The sequence below is a fragment of the Camelus bactrianus genome, chromosome 6 (genome assembly GCF_048773025.1).
Source record: "Camelus bactrianus isolate YW-2024 breed Bactrian camel chromosome 6, ASM4877302v1, whole genome shotgun sequence".
NCBI classification, from domain to species: domain Eukaryota; kingdom Metazoa; phylum Chordata; class Mammalia; order Artiodactyla; family Camelidae; genus Camelus; species Camelus bactrianus.
This window is the reverse complement of record NC_133544.1, coordinates 44,148,570-44,165,622: the sequence shown is the minus strand read 5'-3', so window position 1 is coordinate 44,165,622 and position 17,053 is coordinate 44,148,570.

The window sequence follows — 17,053 nt, the reverse complement described above, 5'->3', positions numbered from 1 at the left end:
AAATCCTCTTTATATCCTGAACTAACATATCAGGGGTGTGGGACTGACAGTGGATGGTAAAACAAATGGACTAGAAAAGGGACCTCCAAGGCTGGGTGAGCCCAGTCCTGAAGGAATTAGTCTTCTAAACTTGAGTCCTGGGGGTCTGAGGCTAGGCAAAAGGGGCACTACTTGGGTCAGTTCAGTAGGGGAACAATAAGTCTCGGGTGTTCTGTGACAGAATCAGGTAGGAGACTTTTTCAAAGAAATAGCACCCTAGCCTCTGAGGGCACAGGGGCGTTGACTCATTGGCTGTCTATGTCCTTTTCCCTCCCAGTGTAGCCACCCTGTGCCGGTGTCGCAAACAAGACAACGGAGGGTTTTCGTTGCGTCCGCCTGGCCGCTCCCCTCGCGGGGATGAAGGTGCCTCTTAGCTTTGGTGGGTCAGTATAAGCCGCTGACTCTGATCGGGACCCTGAGGGACCGATATCGCCCTGAGCCGTAAGAGGTCACCACAGAACCGCAGGTTGGGACTCACTCGAACTCTGTAGCAGAATGCCGTGGAGCTACAAACTCGAGCCTGATCGCATGCTTCACAGGCCGCTCATTCACTCTCTCACAAACACACACACACACACACACACACACACATACACACACAGAGGTTAACAACAGTCCTCCCACCAATACCAATATCCTGTTTCCTGTAGGAGGGGATCCGCCTCCTCTTCTGTCCACTGGGACAGGACCTGATACCTGACCTGATTTCCCCGTCTGAAATGCCATCAGACGGAGAGCCTGTAGGAGGGGATCAGCCTCCTCTTCTGTCCAATGGGACAGGACCTGATACCTCCCGGGGGTTCCTACCTTGTCTGGACAGCCACCTGGTGAGTCTGTCCGTCCCTCCACGGAGTCTGGCTCTGGTTGTAGCCCAGCCACCCGGGGGGGCGAGTTGCCGTCACGAAGGAGAACCCGGAATACCGTCGGGCGGCGCCACCTTATTCGCTGCCGGAATCCCGTCCCCCGGTCGGCCGGAGCCACCAGTCCAGCGGCTCAAGGGGCCGGCGTGATTGTATCTCGCTGGGGCCTCCAGAAATGTTACAGAAATGACAGGCCAGTCAAGAAACAAGCACCATTCGGAGGGTGGGAGTACTCAGATTTATTACGCTGGCAGGCTCAGAGGGGCTTCTGCTCCAAAGCTCTGAGCACCTCAAAGACGTGCGCATGAGGTTTTATAGGGTAAAGTACAAGCTTGGGGTATTTGGCCAGTAGGCATGGGACAGCTTTAGCAGCATTATCATCACAAAAGTGGAGGTGGGGAGGCAGCAAACCAACATTCCAAAGCCAGATATGTATCTTCAAAAACCCAGCTGGCTAGCAAAAAAACATAAACAGCAAACCAACACTAATTAACTTAGATTTACAAGTTAGTCCAGCAGAACTCAGATCAGTATTCCAATACTTAGACTTGTGAGTTATCTTGTTAGCCCAGCCCAGCCTCTCCTTCACATTCCTAGGCTTGTGAGTTATCTTGTTAGACCAGCCCGGTTTTTCCTTCACAATTAGACGATTGCAGTTACAGGGAAATGAAGTCAGCACGTTCCCCACAGGAGGTTACTTGCTCCTAATGGAGTAACACTACAGAGCCATGGTCACCAAGTCCGAGTATCTGCCCTCTGCTAGTAAGGCTCAAAGAGGTTAGCAGTCTCACAAAGGATGAGTCACCCTTAACAGTCAGATGAGAGGCTGATAAGTAAATTAGAATGCCAGTTAATTACATTACAATGAGAATTATAACAAGCCTTCAGAGTCTACTTGAAATCCCCTGACCAATGCATTCTATCCCTGTAGGCAAACCTACCTGAGAAACCAAATGGTAATCAGAAGCCGGCTTAGTAAACATGAAACTGAAACAAAGCAGGGCCCTGTGCCATCCTTCCTGGTTTCAAATCCTTTCTGTTCCCTGTTTCTCTTTTGCAGAAAATAGGCTTCATTCAGCCTCCTTGATCTTCCCAGAGTTCCACTGGGCAGATTCAAACAATTGCTAATCAGGGAAGGGAGGGGTACAGAACCAGGGAGGAAAAGTCAAGAAACAATAGTGCAGCCTTGGGGCAGGGTCCTGGTTCCTCCTTAAGGAATACACATCTTTGAGCGCCTCTGCAGGAACTAAGGCCCCCACCCAGGTGGAGGATGGTAACCTTCAGTCTGAGCCTGGGATTCCGGGAACACCAACTGTGACTTCACCACCAACCAGCTGAAGAAAGTCACACACCCTGCAGCTCTCACCTCAAATTCTGCCTATAAAAACTTTTCGCCGAAAACCATCAGGGAGTTTGGGTTTTTTGAGCACAAGCTGCCCGTCTTCCTTGCTCTGCCCTGCAATAAAGCTTTCTCTGCTCCAAACTCCGACGTTTCAGTTTGTTTGGGCTCACTGTACATCACGCACACGATTTTTTGTTTGGAAACAAAATCTGGTCAAGGGGAGGTGAGTATTATGGGAAATGTGGACTTGAGAAAGAAAAGGTATACTGCGAAGGAAACTCAGAGAGGTAGAGACAGCCAGTGTACAGGGAAACCTCTGAAGGCTTGGGGAAAGATTTTCAAGAAGACGGAGGTCAGCACTGGTAAACACTGTGCAAGATGAAACAAGATAGAAACAAACAAACCCCCCAAATAAATAAATAAAAGAGTCTTTAGGGTTTGTCCCTTAGAAAGCAACTGACAACAGACTCAAAGGGATACTGGGGCTGGAACCAAATTATAATGGGCTGCAGAGAATGGCCCTTAAAATGACAAGAAAGCAGTTATGGGACATGCTTTGAAAACCTTGCTAGTGGAGGGAAATGATAACACATGGAGGGACGGGGTCTATGAGGGTTTCTTTAGAAGGAGACCTCAGCCATACCAATATTTTGAAGTGTATAAATAACAGAGAACATGGGAAACCGTAAAATAAGAACCAGCATTAATGAAATCAAGACCACCAACGGAGGCATCATTAGTCAGCCTTAGACATCAGAAGAGATTATCTCCTCTAGGTTAAAAGGAAATGAGGTGCTAGAACAGACACAGGTAAATTGGTATGGGTGGAGATATAATTCTACAAGGGGTACACCGCTCTTGACAAGCACATTTTTTTTTTCTATATGGAGAAGAAAGTTTGTCCCCTGAGAGAAAGGGCAATAGTAGTGGGGTACGTGTATTGAAGAGGGTGGTCAGTGTTCGGGGAAGGTGATATGGAGAATTAGAAGAGGAGTTGATTAAGGGCAACTCACAGGGAGACCATCAGTTTAACTCAGTTCCCTCAACTCTGATTCCACCTAGCACCTCTCAGCATCTAAGATAGAGGTGCAGAGATGGCAGGAGGTTGATCCAAATCAGTTAACAGAATGGATCCAGTACAGAGGGAAACAGGGAAACTCTGATACTGAGAGCACTGATAAGAAAACAGTGGGAGTGATACATCACAAGCTTGTAAGTAATATTTGGAAGAAATGAAGCCATGAGAGTGCAGTGCACTAAGGAGAAAACTGAGGGATGGATAATCTAGAGAGCTTGATGAAAACTGTCATTGTCTGTGTTTCCCTGAAGCAGAGTCACAGACAGAGGCTCGTCGGTGGACAGTTTATTTAAGAAACTCCAAGGAACCGGAATGAGGACCAGGGAGAGTTAAACAGGAAAAAAAGGAAAGCCAATACAAGGATATGTTAACAAGTCAGTCGCTGATACATAAACTGGTGCTCAATCCCATTTGATCCTCTGAGAACTAAGAAATATGTCCATAACTCTTCACTCAGGGAACAAAAGAATAAAAGATTTTCCATGTACTTTCAGACACCCCTGGTCAAAGGTGATCCCATGGACATGAACACCATCGTATTTCCAATTTGCACGTGAGCGAATGCCAAACAGGTTCCTGAAACACCCTATGCTATACCCTCAGAGAAGGCTTAGGGAAGGAAGTGTGGACTATACAAAGCAGGACATGTGATGAGATGATGCCAGGTGGTACCTTCCGAAATTAGGCCAAATCCCAACCAAAATTTCACTCTAGTGGTGACTAGAGAGGAGAGTCTGAATGTATGTCAAGTGGCACAAGACCTAAGGTCAAGTGCAAAGTGAGAAAATGAGAGAGCTAGAAGAATAAAAGGCTAGTGAATCCAGATTGTATATAAACATTTAATGTTTTAGAGTTGTAATTATTCCAGAGATTATTAAACATCTAGATGTGGCCTTGAGAGTAATCACCGGAATTGAGGTAAACTGGGAATTCTAGAAGGTAGAGATAGGTTATACTGTAATAACAAATGACACCAAATCCTTACTTTAGAACAATAATGATTTCTTGGGGGGAGGGTAGAGCTTGTGCTTAGCATGCACGAGGTCCTGGGTTCAAACCCCAGTACCTCTATCTGAAAAAAAAAAGTAAATAAATTCATTTAAAAAAAAAAACCCAATAGTGATTTCTTACTCAGACTACATGTCCTTCTCAGGTCAGAAAAAGCTCTGCTCCGTTACACTGTGGCCCGCACTGACCAAGTAACCTCCATCGGGAATGCGCTCAGCCTTCCAACAGGAGGGAAAGACAGCATGGGAAACCATGACTTGACTATCAAAGCTTCTCCTCAGAAATGACACTCATCACTTCTTTGTACACTTCCATGGCCAAATCAAGCTGTGTGTCCGTGCTTCAGGCCCACAGAGCAGCGACGTGTAATTCTTTCCCAGGGAGGATCACCAGCAGGAGGGGCACCAACTACGAGTGTATGTAACCTACCACCCGGGCTGTGCCGTTGCACGGCTCGTGAACACTGGCTGATGGCAGAGCTGAAGCAGAAAAGAACAATGCCTTCGACGAATGAAGTGCAGAAAGTCACAACAGTAAGGAGCTCTAGAAAGTGTTCCAACCAAAGAAGGAAGCAGCCATGGAGCTCCCAGAGTATGTTCTGGAACCCGTGGTGTGAGGGAGCATGGTGACAAAGAGCATGGGCTTGAGAGTTTTGCTGGGGAAGTGGGCAGAGTTGACTTTTAATTCAAGTGAAAAAGAGGTTCTGTGAAGTGACTGAGGATGCAATGAGAGCTATTTACAAAGTGCTTGGGTTTTTTTGTTTGTTTGTTTTTGAGCTCAATCTTTCTTTTCTTAGAGCTCGCTCTTTCTCTGGATGATAGCCTTCACTTTCTTTATTTCCACTACCTCCTATAACCAGATGGCTCTCAAATCTTTACCTTAAGCAAGGCCCCTCCCCAACACCAGACCCAGATGTTCAGCTTCACCTGCATGTCAGCAGAATGCAGGATGAATCACACTAAATTCACTATCGACTCTTCAATCTCCTCATCTATTGACCCTAAGTAAGTGGCACCATCAACCAAGGCCACTGGCAAACTTAGAAATGTGTTTACAGGAAAGACAGTAGTTGTGTCAGAAACTTCTCATACACCATTTCAGGGAATAGTTAATATATCATGGAGTTCCTGGCAAAATAGGTGGACACCAGAACAGGTTTATGATATATCTTAATGTATACAATAAACAAGAAATTGAGAGCTGGCCAGCAGAAGGACAATGTCAACCACTACAACTTTTTTTCAGTGTGGTTTTTTCTGTAATTCCCAGATCCAAGTCAGTTTATACAGGCCACTGTCTGATGAGGAGGCCAGGTTCCCTGAGAATGGATCCTTCAATGCTACTGGGAATACGTACTGTAAATATCATTCTGATTCTTCTCCAAAGAGACATGGTGCCATTTTCCTGCATAATTATGCACTGAGGGGTCGGGGGTGGCAACTTTCCCAAGAATAGTTAGATATGGGGTCTGAGCAATATGTGGGGACCCCAAATGTCATCACGATCCTCTGCTTAGAGATGGGAGCTTATGGAAACCAATCAATTAATGAAGTTTTGCCCCAAGTGTATCTGACAGTTGGTCCAGGGGTCTTTGGACCCAGCTTCTTGTTATTCTCTATTCCCAGGTTTTTATAATGGAATAGCCATATCCTGTGGAATAAGGCATTATGGTAGGAAGAGCCTAGGAGAAAACCCTAAAATGCCCCCTCAACAATATTATCTCTGACCAACGGGCCTATCATAAGGCTAAGGAAATATGACAGAAGACAGACGACAACAGGAGCCACTGGTCTTACCATGAACTCCATCACTCAGAAGTAGCTAGCCTAACAGACTAGAATGGAAAAGTGCCCTGTTAAAGGCACAGCCAAGGCATCACCTTAGAGACAGCATCCTTCAGATTGAGTTGTCTTCATCTAGGGAGCAATGGCTGATATGTGGGGCTGTGTACCCAAAGACTAGAATACACGTCTGCAACCCAAGGGGTAAAAGTAGAACTGGCGACTCAACCTCTCCCAGTCACCTACTTGCAGGATGCGTGCTTGTTACTCCTATAACTTTAGTCACTAACTGGTTAGAGATCCTGGTCCCGAAGTGTCTGTCTGTGGTTGGGGGGGATGTGGGGGGTGGGATGTAGGGAGTTTCTGCCAGGGGCTACATCTATGCTCACCATCTTGTCTCTTGTCACTCTGGCTTCCTCATTCCAGGGAATTAGGAAGAAAATAAAGGTGTGGTTGTGCTGGCAAAGATGGCTTTCCCTGACTACCAAAACGAGCTGGTGTGTCTGCTAAACAATGGGGCAGCGAGCCACGTACCTGGAACCCAGGGCATCTTGAGTGCTTCTGCACCCAGTGATTATAGTTACCAGTAAATTGCAGCAACCACAGCCGAATAAGTACAAAGCAACCAAGGACTCAGACTTTTGCAGGAAGAAGCCTGGATCATGGCACCAGACAAGCAACTCAGATTAGCCAAAGTTTTGATAAAGAGTGAGAGAAATCAGGAACACCATTTAAAATTGTGGGAAATTTAAAAATACTTATTAAATCAGGCCTCAGGACCAGCTGCAGCATTTGTGTTGGTAGCTTCTCTTACTTTACGTCTTGTCTCAGAGCATGTAGCTAGCTGCCACTTTGAAGGAAACTCGGTGACATGTACCTCCCCCCCAGGCAAGAAGTGAGGGCACCATGTCACAGTATTAGAGGCCCCATATTGTGACAGGGGAGAGAGAGAGACGTAATGGAAGGATGGGAGTGGTCCAAGGGGTGGATTGTGTCAAATTTCTCATATGGACCATTTCAGATACTCTTGGCCTCATCTGTTCCATCTTCCAGTCACTGCCACATTGAGCCACCTCCACACAGGCTCTTAGTGACTTCACACTGGTGCACCCTGACAGCACATCACCTCCTACCTGAACTAAGTAAGTGTCTTTCTTGCCTCTCTTCCCTTTGACACTTAGAACCAAATGAGACAGGAGCCAGCAGATAAATGATTCCCATTCAAACTCAGGAATCAAAATCTGAGGCAAAAATGTACATTCGTAGGATTTATGGAAGAAGGCTCTTGGAAGAAAGGGAGTGAGGAAAGCTGATCATGGCAGGAGAAGGAGCCAAGCAAAACTTTGACCTCAGCAGAAAAGTAGCTTCAGTCTGAACGCACGGGGCACTGGAACATGAATCGGGGCAAGGGATCAGTCCTTTGACCCTCCTGTCAGTCAGCCAGTGGCTGTGGGCTGCCCCTGGGTCTTGGCTATAAATTTGTGTTGCAGCGACTTTCTGGCAATATCCCAGAGAGAGCTCCAAATAGAGCAGAGAGCATCGAGGAGTTGCTGGCCGCCAACACAGCAGCTGGGGGATGGGTGAACGGGGCCAGTAAAGAGGATCTGGTGGGGCACCAACAGTGTCCTTTCTGTCCTCGGATGGAGAAGCTCGAGAAGCTGTTTACACGGCTGTTCAGGGAACAGCCCCCCAACATCAAGCAATCATCTGTATTTTGAAGCAGCCAGCTCCCACCACATCCTTGTATTGGCTCTTTTTCCTCCTTTGCCTCACTTCCCTTGTCCTGCATTCCTGCCTCCTAGGATCACAATCTCTAGTAACATGTAAATCCACTGCCTCAGTCTTGCCTTCTGGGAACCTAAACTAAGACTACTGTGACAGGAAAAGCCAAGGGATGTGGAACTGAGAGAACAGTCACTGGCTCAAGATGGCACTGCAGGCAGGGAGGGAGCGGGGATAAAAGACCTGATTTGATTGAGAGGAGTGTACAGAGTGAGGTCTCATGTGTGGCACTGGAGGGCCGATGAAGGTGGCAGGACTGCTCCACAGAGAAGCAGTATGTTGCTGAGAAGTCAATCCACTGAGTCCCATTCCTAACACAACTCAAGGCAAGCAACACTCAACTAAGTCCAAAATTCTGGAAGATGGAAATCTCACAAAATACAAAACATTTTCAGATTTATCTTTCAATGAAAATTTGCAACTAGAGAGTCCATAAAGCTTAATTACTTTATAAAGTCAAATATGCCTATGTATTGACAGGTGACTGGGAAAAGATTACTTTATTTCCTGAAATGCTTGCTTCTTGGAGGACTCACGAGGCTTCCCTGGCAGGAGAGAAAAGACCTCAACTTACCTAGGGAAGTTATCTGTTTAAATCAGAGTTCTTACGGATAATGTAAACTCCTGTATGTTTACGATATGGGTCTTTGAAATATCCCTAGTTGTTGAAGTGTGAACAACTTTCATAAAGCACAGAGAAATAATTTTCTTAAAGCCCCATTTGAATTGCTTCTCTAGCAGAAAGTTACATAGGTTATTATGTCTAGGTAATTGATTTACTTCACATCTATGACATATTCAATAAACACCCCATTATCAAAAGACTCCTTAATCCTCTTCAGTGGGAAAAGCAAGAATTCCCTTACCAGCACAGGAAGTAAGATGACTATGCCTAGTAATACTATTATTATTAATTATATTCGTTAACTTTTTCTATTTCCCCAGGTTCTGAATGCTTCCCAAATGTTAATGAGATCATCAAACAGTGTCATGTAAAGCTGACTGATGAAAAAGTACTCTGTCACCAAAGGATAAAGTATGATCAGCCCAAAGCCACACAGTAAAGATATCAACAACTGAAAGCTGAAAGGCCCCGTCATTTCCAATAAGCAACCATTAGTCCATGCTCTGTGGGTATTCATATAAACAATATATGAAGGGGGAGGAATAGCTCAAGTGGTAGAGCACATGCTTAGCAAGCATGAGGTCCTGGGTTCAATCCCCAGTACCTCCTCTAAGAATAATGAATAAATCTAATTACCTCCCCCCACCAAAAAAAAAAAAAAAATATATGTATATATATATATATATAAACACATATTTGGACACATTAATTATAGGTAGTTATAGAAGTGTCAGATTTTATATGTAACAAGTGACTTTTTAGTGAATTTGGAAGTTTTTTTTTTTTTAAATACAACAGAATCTAGGCAGAATAAACAAAGATAAAACCACCACCAACAAAGGTGGAAAATGCTCAAAATATGAGCGATTTTGGAAAGCTTATAGCTTAATAAAATGTTAAGCATACTTTCTAATAAATGTCAATGAGGAGATATTTTAAAAGCATAATCCCTTTATTAGCCGAAGTTCAAGGTACCCACATCTTAGGTGCCTGCATATTGTTACAAAACGCTCAGGAAAAGGGCTATGTGAACAGGGCACACATTTTCTCACAGTGATAAGAAGGATAGTCGGTGGGCAGGTTCATTGACAAATAAATCCAGAAGGAGCCATGAAACAGGCTTTTACTATAAATTTCCTTGTCAAATTAGTGACCCAGTTTTAGTTTCTCTTAGTGCACACAAACAAAACCTTGGCATAGAGAATATCAGTAGAAATTCTGCATATTTCTGAAACTTCTAATACCTATTTCAAATTTCAGCTTAGCATCCAGTGACATCCTAATGCTGTTCATTCATCCAGCATTAGTTGTTGAGCATTCACTCTGTGCCAAGTTCAGGGATAGAGGGGGAGTTCATAAGGGTGAATGAAAATGCTTTGCAGTACAATAACATTATGCCTCTTGAGATTGTAAGAGTCTAAGTATCCATGAGGAAGGGCGCCCTGTGTTATAGCTCCCGCTGAAATTAACAGGGTGCGGAGCTTATGTTAAGTGCTTAAAACTCACTGAGCTTTTTTTTATCCTGATGGTGATTGCTGACATGTGAACAACTGATTCACAGACTCTAAAATGCATCATTCAGCAGCACATACACACATACACAAAAAAACAGTCATTCTTATGTGTTGTGGGACAAGACATATTGCCTATATACTGATAGGCAACTTTGCTGCTCAGACATGAGGTCATCCTATTTCTTGTTCTTGTTACACTGCCTGGACTTTTGCCACTACTGTTTGCCCACCTCATGAATGTAAATGCTGCAGTGTCCTCCCAAGGAACTCTCCTCCCCACACTCCTAGCAGATCAACAACTCAAATTTACCAAACACAGTTACATTTTTAGTCTTCTTACATCACCCACGCTTTGGGCAGCTTCCTTACCACACTGTGTCATTCCATGTATTATTTATATTCTTCCTACTTCCCAAAAGGATTAGAAATGACTTAAAATATTAAAATGTGTGAGATACAAGACCATTAACAGTAAAAATGGAGATCAAAAACCTGTTCAGAGTAATGAATAAACATACCAAAAAAAAAAAAGAAAGAAAGAAATGACTTACCCTAAGAGCCACTACATTTAGCTTCAAACTTTCTCAAAGTCAAGGAGAAAAGGGAGTTTCTGATATAATACACGGTTTTCCTTGGCAGATTCAAGGAATTATACAAAGTTATCTATGGCAGGGACCGTGAGGTATCTTTCAAAATCTGTCCCCCTCCTCTTCTGTGGCGACAGTATTGTAGCTGGGCCACAAGTAGTGACTGCATTTTTCAGCTTCCCTTGCAATGAAAAGCGGCCCTGTGAACAAGCCCTCACTGATAGGATCTGAACAAAGCTGGGCAATTTCTGCAACTCGCACTGAAGAGGAATTCTTTGATCTTGAACTTCCAGTCTTTGTCCTTTTTACTGGTCAAAATGGGAATGGCCAATGTGACCTTGGAAACCATGTCAGCCTGGCTCTCTGATTGATCATAAGGAAACAGAGAAAGTAAGCTTTCTCTTAAAAAATACAGGGTGCCTAACTTAAATAATTTCCCAATGTTATCTAGGCATCTCAAAAAGTAAAACAAAGCGGGCATATTTAAGCTAAATAAAAAATGCTACTGAATAGAAAAAGAAATGAGGTCATAGTTGGTATTTAGTATCAGAACAGTTAAGAATTAGGAAAATAATATCAAGAAACGTGAGGCATTCCAGCTGTCACCTAGAGTCCCGCAAATGGGCACCAGGAAAGCCTGCCCCAGTAGCCTAGCCCTGCCCCCTGCAAAGCTCACCAAAGGACCACTCATTGGACTTCTCAGGCTGGAGGATGGAATTGATCACTACATTACTCAAGTCTGATCCCAGGGGAAGTTTTGAAGTTGGTCAAATCTCATTCTTCCTTCTTCTTTCTATCACATCTACCTCCCCCAAAGCACTTTAACACCCCATGCTGATCCTTGGCTCTGTACAGAGTAACTGTGACATCAGCATCCCATGCTCAGACCCATTTCTGATTCTTTTTCCATAGCAAACTTTACTGGCCAAGTGCTTTTTCCTTTAGAGCCTCACTATGGTATGACTTTCTAAGCTAACTGTCCAATACCAAAGTAGTGTTTTATAAAAACGGGCATGACTGTAACTCCTTCTTAATGTTTTCCCTTACCAGATACTCTGTTTAAAATATAAATAGATAATCAATGTTAAAACACACAGATACACGCAAACACATACACAACTAATTCCTAGAATTCAGAGCAGGTTGGCCATTGGGGCAGGAGTTTGGATTCCATGGAAAGGCCAGACCATTATTACAGGTGTCAAGATTCCACTATGGCATTCTCGAGTTACAGGGCAACTTAAAAAGAGCAGGAAAACTGTTCACTCCCTGAAATCTTAGGAGATTTAATTGAGACCATAGATGGCCCACAGTGCTATAGGATTATCTATTGGCTGGTTTCTGACATTCAAAAAAAAAAAAATTAAACACAAAAGACAAAATCCCTTTTTTTGTATTTCACTATGCAATTTTAATCTTTGCTATTAACTAGACGATTGTCACCCATTTTCCTCCTTGGAATCTGTTAACAGAGAGTTAAACACTATGAGTATTGGGTTCTTCCCCCAGGTCCTGCATCATTAGCTTGTTTCTCTATATGAGTGTGAAAGCTAGAAGGCAGAGCTGTTTATGATGAAAGAGGGAACAAGTTATCCTCAAATAGCTCTGTTTGACAGATAAGAAATAAAAGGATATATTTAAAGGAGAGTTACTATACTGTCTAATCTGGGAACACAAAGAAAAAGAAATATTAACTAGAGAATATATGTCTTCACAGGACATACTGATAAAACCTTCCAATCCCAACCTCAATGTTTATAATGCATTTTTAATTCCCACGACAATCCTGCCAAATAGCCATTAACAGCTCACTTTTAGTTTCAGAGATCAGCCAAGTTTCAGAGTTCAGCCAAGACCCATTTCTATATTTGCCAGGACCCTTTCAGTTGCATGCAATTGAGTTCCAATTCAAACTACCTTAAGTGAAAGAAGGATCATTAGTTTACACATCAAAATGTTGAGAAGGAGGTCTGATTGGAAACATGGATGGATGTAAGTGCTCAAAAGGGCTCTGTGTTTCTCTCTATCCCTTAGAAAAGAGACAGGCATGGTGGGAGCATGATGGCCATTAGAGCCCAAGAATCACATCTTTTGAGTTGAACAAACCCAGTATAAAGAAAGTATTTTCCCCTAAAGTTCTGTTTGGTATTGTATGTCCTTTCCTGGACCAAGCTCTCTAGCCAGGAACATGACTGTTCAGGCTTGGGGCTACTACATGCCCCTTTGATGGAGGCAAGACCAGATTAAGCCTCTTCTACAGTGACATAGAATGGTCCTCCCTACGTGCCACACACAACGGGGGCATTATCTTTTTAGAGAAAGAGGAAAATGGATTCAGGACCAATAAAACCAGGAGATATCTACTATATTCATCACCCTTAAACTCCAAGCATACAGCAATCCTTTTTACTCAAACATACACATATAAAATTATTTCACTTAGCATAATGCAAATATCACGTATAACCAATGATGTATTATCCCTTTTTCCAAGAGATATGATCCAAATTCTCATAAACTCAGAATTTCTGAATACTATGCATACATTTCCATCAGGATTGGAGGTTTTTCCTCAAGATCTAGCCATCTATGGTCAACTGATTAACCGAAACTTCATCTGCAGACATAGAAGGAAAAGAGAATAATGACAAACAATGCCTATTTGAGAAAGGAAAGAAAGGGAAGCAGTATTCAACGGTCAGCTGTTCATAGCACTGCATTCTGTTGGATGAGACCAGCAAGGACTCACCACCTGGATGGTAAAGTGAGCTCCTCCATCAGCAGGGTCACTCCACTCACCAAGAGCATCTCTGCTGTGCAGGGACCTCCATGGCAACACCCGAGAGGCCCATGGGAGAGGAGTCCCCTTTTTTAAGGGTTTAAAGCTTCAGGATACCGCTTGTTTGTATGGTTTCTAGGGTCTGAAACTGTCTTAGAGTTTAAGTAATCACATCTTATACACTAAGCCTGGGGTTTCTCTCTAAATACAACCCCTCGAAAGGCCCTGAACTCTGGGACCTAACACTGTTCCTCAACGTGTAGTTGGGCCTTCATCTCAGCCCCAGTGAACAGCACAGTGAAATGTTGTTCTCTTAATCCCTGGAGCAGTGGGCTGAGGATCATCTCTCAGAATCAGACAACAGCACCGTAACATCAGTTTCTTGGGGGGGGAGGGGGGGGGAGGGGGGGGTAGCATTATGTAGTCAATTATTGACATTTGCATAAATACAGATTACAAAAGTTACAAGAAGATACTAAAATCCAAAACTGTCCTCAAAATACTCTTTCAGTACCACTGGGAATTGTTCAATGAACCAGACTTTGCTCCTGAGAAGTGAAGCCTGGATTTCAGTTTGCGAGCCAGCCCCGTCAGCCAGACCATTGCTTCCCTACAACAGTGAGCACCTGCCGCCCAAAGTGAGAGCCAAGGTGACCTGCATCAGGACATATGTGGTGAAGCGCTCCCCTCTCACCCCCCCTCCACACATCCAAAATGTGTGACTTCCATTATTGTAAAATAGACACTTTTTTTGGTCTGTTTTGGTTCATATTTTGCTTTTCAGAGGCTGTCGTGTCTGGAACCATCATCCAGGTATTTGGCTTCAGAAACATGTATTTTGCCAGCGAGTTAATAGCAGCTCTTCTAATCCCAATCAACAACGTCTGTTACGCAAACCCAGCCTACACACCCCACCTCACGCTATCCATACGTGGAGGCGGTGAGCTCTCTGTATACTTTCAACTCATTTCTAGTATAACTTGTTAAGTTGCTGCATTTAGGATAACTGTTTGGCAAAATGGCAATTTTCCTTGTGCACAGTAAGTGAAAATTCTCATTATATGTTGCTACATTGGGACTAGACGAAAATGTTATTTCAGAAAAAGAAAAAGGAAGACATCGAGGCCTGAAGAGACCTTCTCTATGTGTGTGCCCAACAATCACATTATTCCATCAGAGTTACCCAGCACAGGGAAAGTGTTTCTAGTTACAGCATTTAAGTTATCCTTACAAAATCTGAATTATGGAAAATAGACATAAATATTATCTCTGTCTCCTTTTGGGTTATGACTAAAATAAAGCCACCATAATTTCAGAGAGCAGAACTAGAAAGAAAGGCTGCCTTGATTTGAAGGAAGATGGTTTAGGATTGAAGAAAAAGGAGAAAGAAAAAAATTAAGAGCAGAGGTGGCGAACACAAAAGTTGAACCTCCATTCTGTTGTGTTGGGCTCTGTGAATCGCGTCACTAGCCTCTCAGGTTTAAAGTTATAAAGTGAACGGTTAATCCATCAGGTCCTGGTTGTTCAGACCCCACACATTCCAAAAAAAGGACTTACTTCCAGGAAGACTGGCCCCTGACCAGCTCCTGCAAGACATCGTCTGATTCCTAGGGATATCCTGCCTTCTCAGACTGGTTTTATATTCCTGAGCCCTCTGACCACCTTCTATCCCTTTGGCCGGAGAGTTTATGCTAACAGTGTGACTTGCGGTGATTGTTTTTGTATGCTGAACGCACTGGGACATCCCTTCTTAGTTTAACCTCTGGGTGTTAGGGAGGGAGCTAGAGACTGAACAGCTAAGGTCAGTCATGAAGATGCTCTATGCCTACATGGCTGACCTCAGATAAAAACCCTGGACACCAAGGCTCCATGTGAGCTTTGCTCGTTGGCAACACTACACATGTTGTCACACAGCACTGCTGGGAGAATTAAGGGCATCTCTGTGTGACTCCACTGGGTGGTATGGAGGGACCTGGAGGCTTGCATCTCGTTTCTCTTGGACTTCACCCACTTTCCTTTTTGACCCATGTTGATTCTGATCTGAATGCTTTCTCTGTAATAAACCATCACCATGAGTACAACATTTCTAAGTTCTGAAAATCTGTCTAGCAAAGCCTCAAGCCTGGTGGTCTTAGATACCCTCCAACACAGAAATGACTGAAAGAGATGGCTGGAGGAACTTGACCCCTGAATATTTATTGAGCTAAATATTTTGTGCTGTCCAACTGGAAATAGAAATGCTCAACAGTCTGCTGCTAATGGCTCCCTTGAATCCTGGAATCCAAGCTTTCCCCTTTATAATACTATTTCAGGTAACAACTGAGTCGCTGACCATAGCAGGCTTTCTCACATTAGTCTAGTCCCAGAGAAATATTTTTACCTTTGGCTTTCTCCCATTCCTCTGTCCACTGCAGAATGAGTAAATGTTCAGGACTCTCAAAATGCAGAAGCCCACTAGCAAAGAAAAGGACTGTGAACTCTGTGGTACTTTACATTCCTTGGTCTTCTTTGTAAAGCAAATAATTTTGTTAGACAATCATAAAGTTTACATTCATAAGACACAATTTTAGTATATTTCATTCTTATGCAAAAGGTATTAAACACTCCAAAATACTGAAAGATTAGAGGAATAAGAAAATTAAACCATTGTCCTAAGTGGGTTAAAAGTTTAATTACACTATATTTAAAAGAAGAAATAAGGAAAGTGAAGAAAGAAGTAAAACTTCTACATAACCAGAAAATGAATTATCCCACTTCAGCTCATTAGAGTACCCAAACTGGCCCTATTGTCTATAAAAATTCTACTTTGAAATTGCACATTTCCTTTAGCATGATACTCAGTCGTCCTACTTCTGTCCCCCAGTTTCTGATTCTCCCTCTTGGTTAGTCACAAAACTTCTTCTTAGGATGGTTTTTGTCTAATATGCAATTTAAAACTCCCTAAGGTGCCTAGGGCAGGAACCACTATCATCTCCCAATTAGTCCAAAGTATGAAAATACCATTTGAGCTGACAGATCTCATATAACTTGTTACTTTAGCCTGAGCAACACAAGTCACCAGGGGAGGCTGCAGAGGACTGGGGAACTCAGACTTTCTACCCTCAGCCCAGCTCACTCAGTCTGTTACCGAAGAAAAGTTCGTGTAACTGATGCACAGTGAGGCCAAACAAACCGAAATGTCCAAGTTTGGAGCAGAGAAAGGTTTATTGCAGGGCCAAGCAAGGAGAATGGGTGGCTAGTGCTTAAAAACCCAAACGCCAGGATGGTTTTCGGGGAGTTATTACAGGCAAAATTTGGGGTCGGGGCTGCAGGGTGTGTGACTTTCTTCTGATTGGTTGTGGTGAGGTCACAGGCTGGTGCTCCAGGAATCTTGTGCATGGCCTAAAGTTACCATCCCCCACGTGGGGGAAGGGGGGTGCTTAGTTCAAAAACATCATTATGTACATTGCTTGTGGAGGAACCAAGACCCTGCCCCAAGGCTGCTCTACTGTTTCTCGGCTGTACCTCCCTTGTCTCTGCATCCCCTCCCTTCCCTGATTAGCAACTGTCTGAATCTGTCTTTTGGAACTCAGGGAAGGTCAAGGAGGCTGAATGAAGTCTATTTCCTACAAACAAGAAACAGGGGACCGAAAGGATTTGTACCAGGGAGAACCCCTCA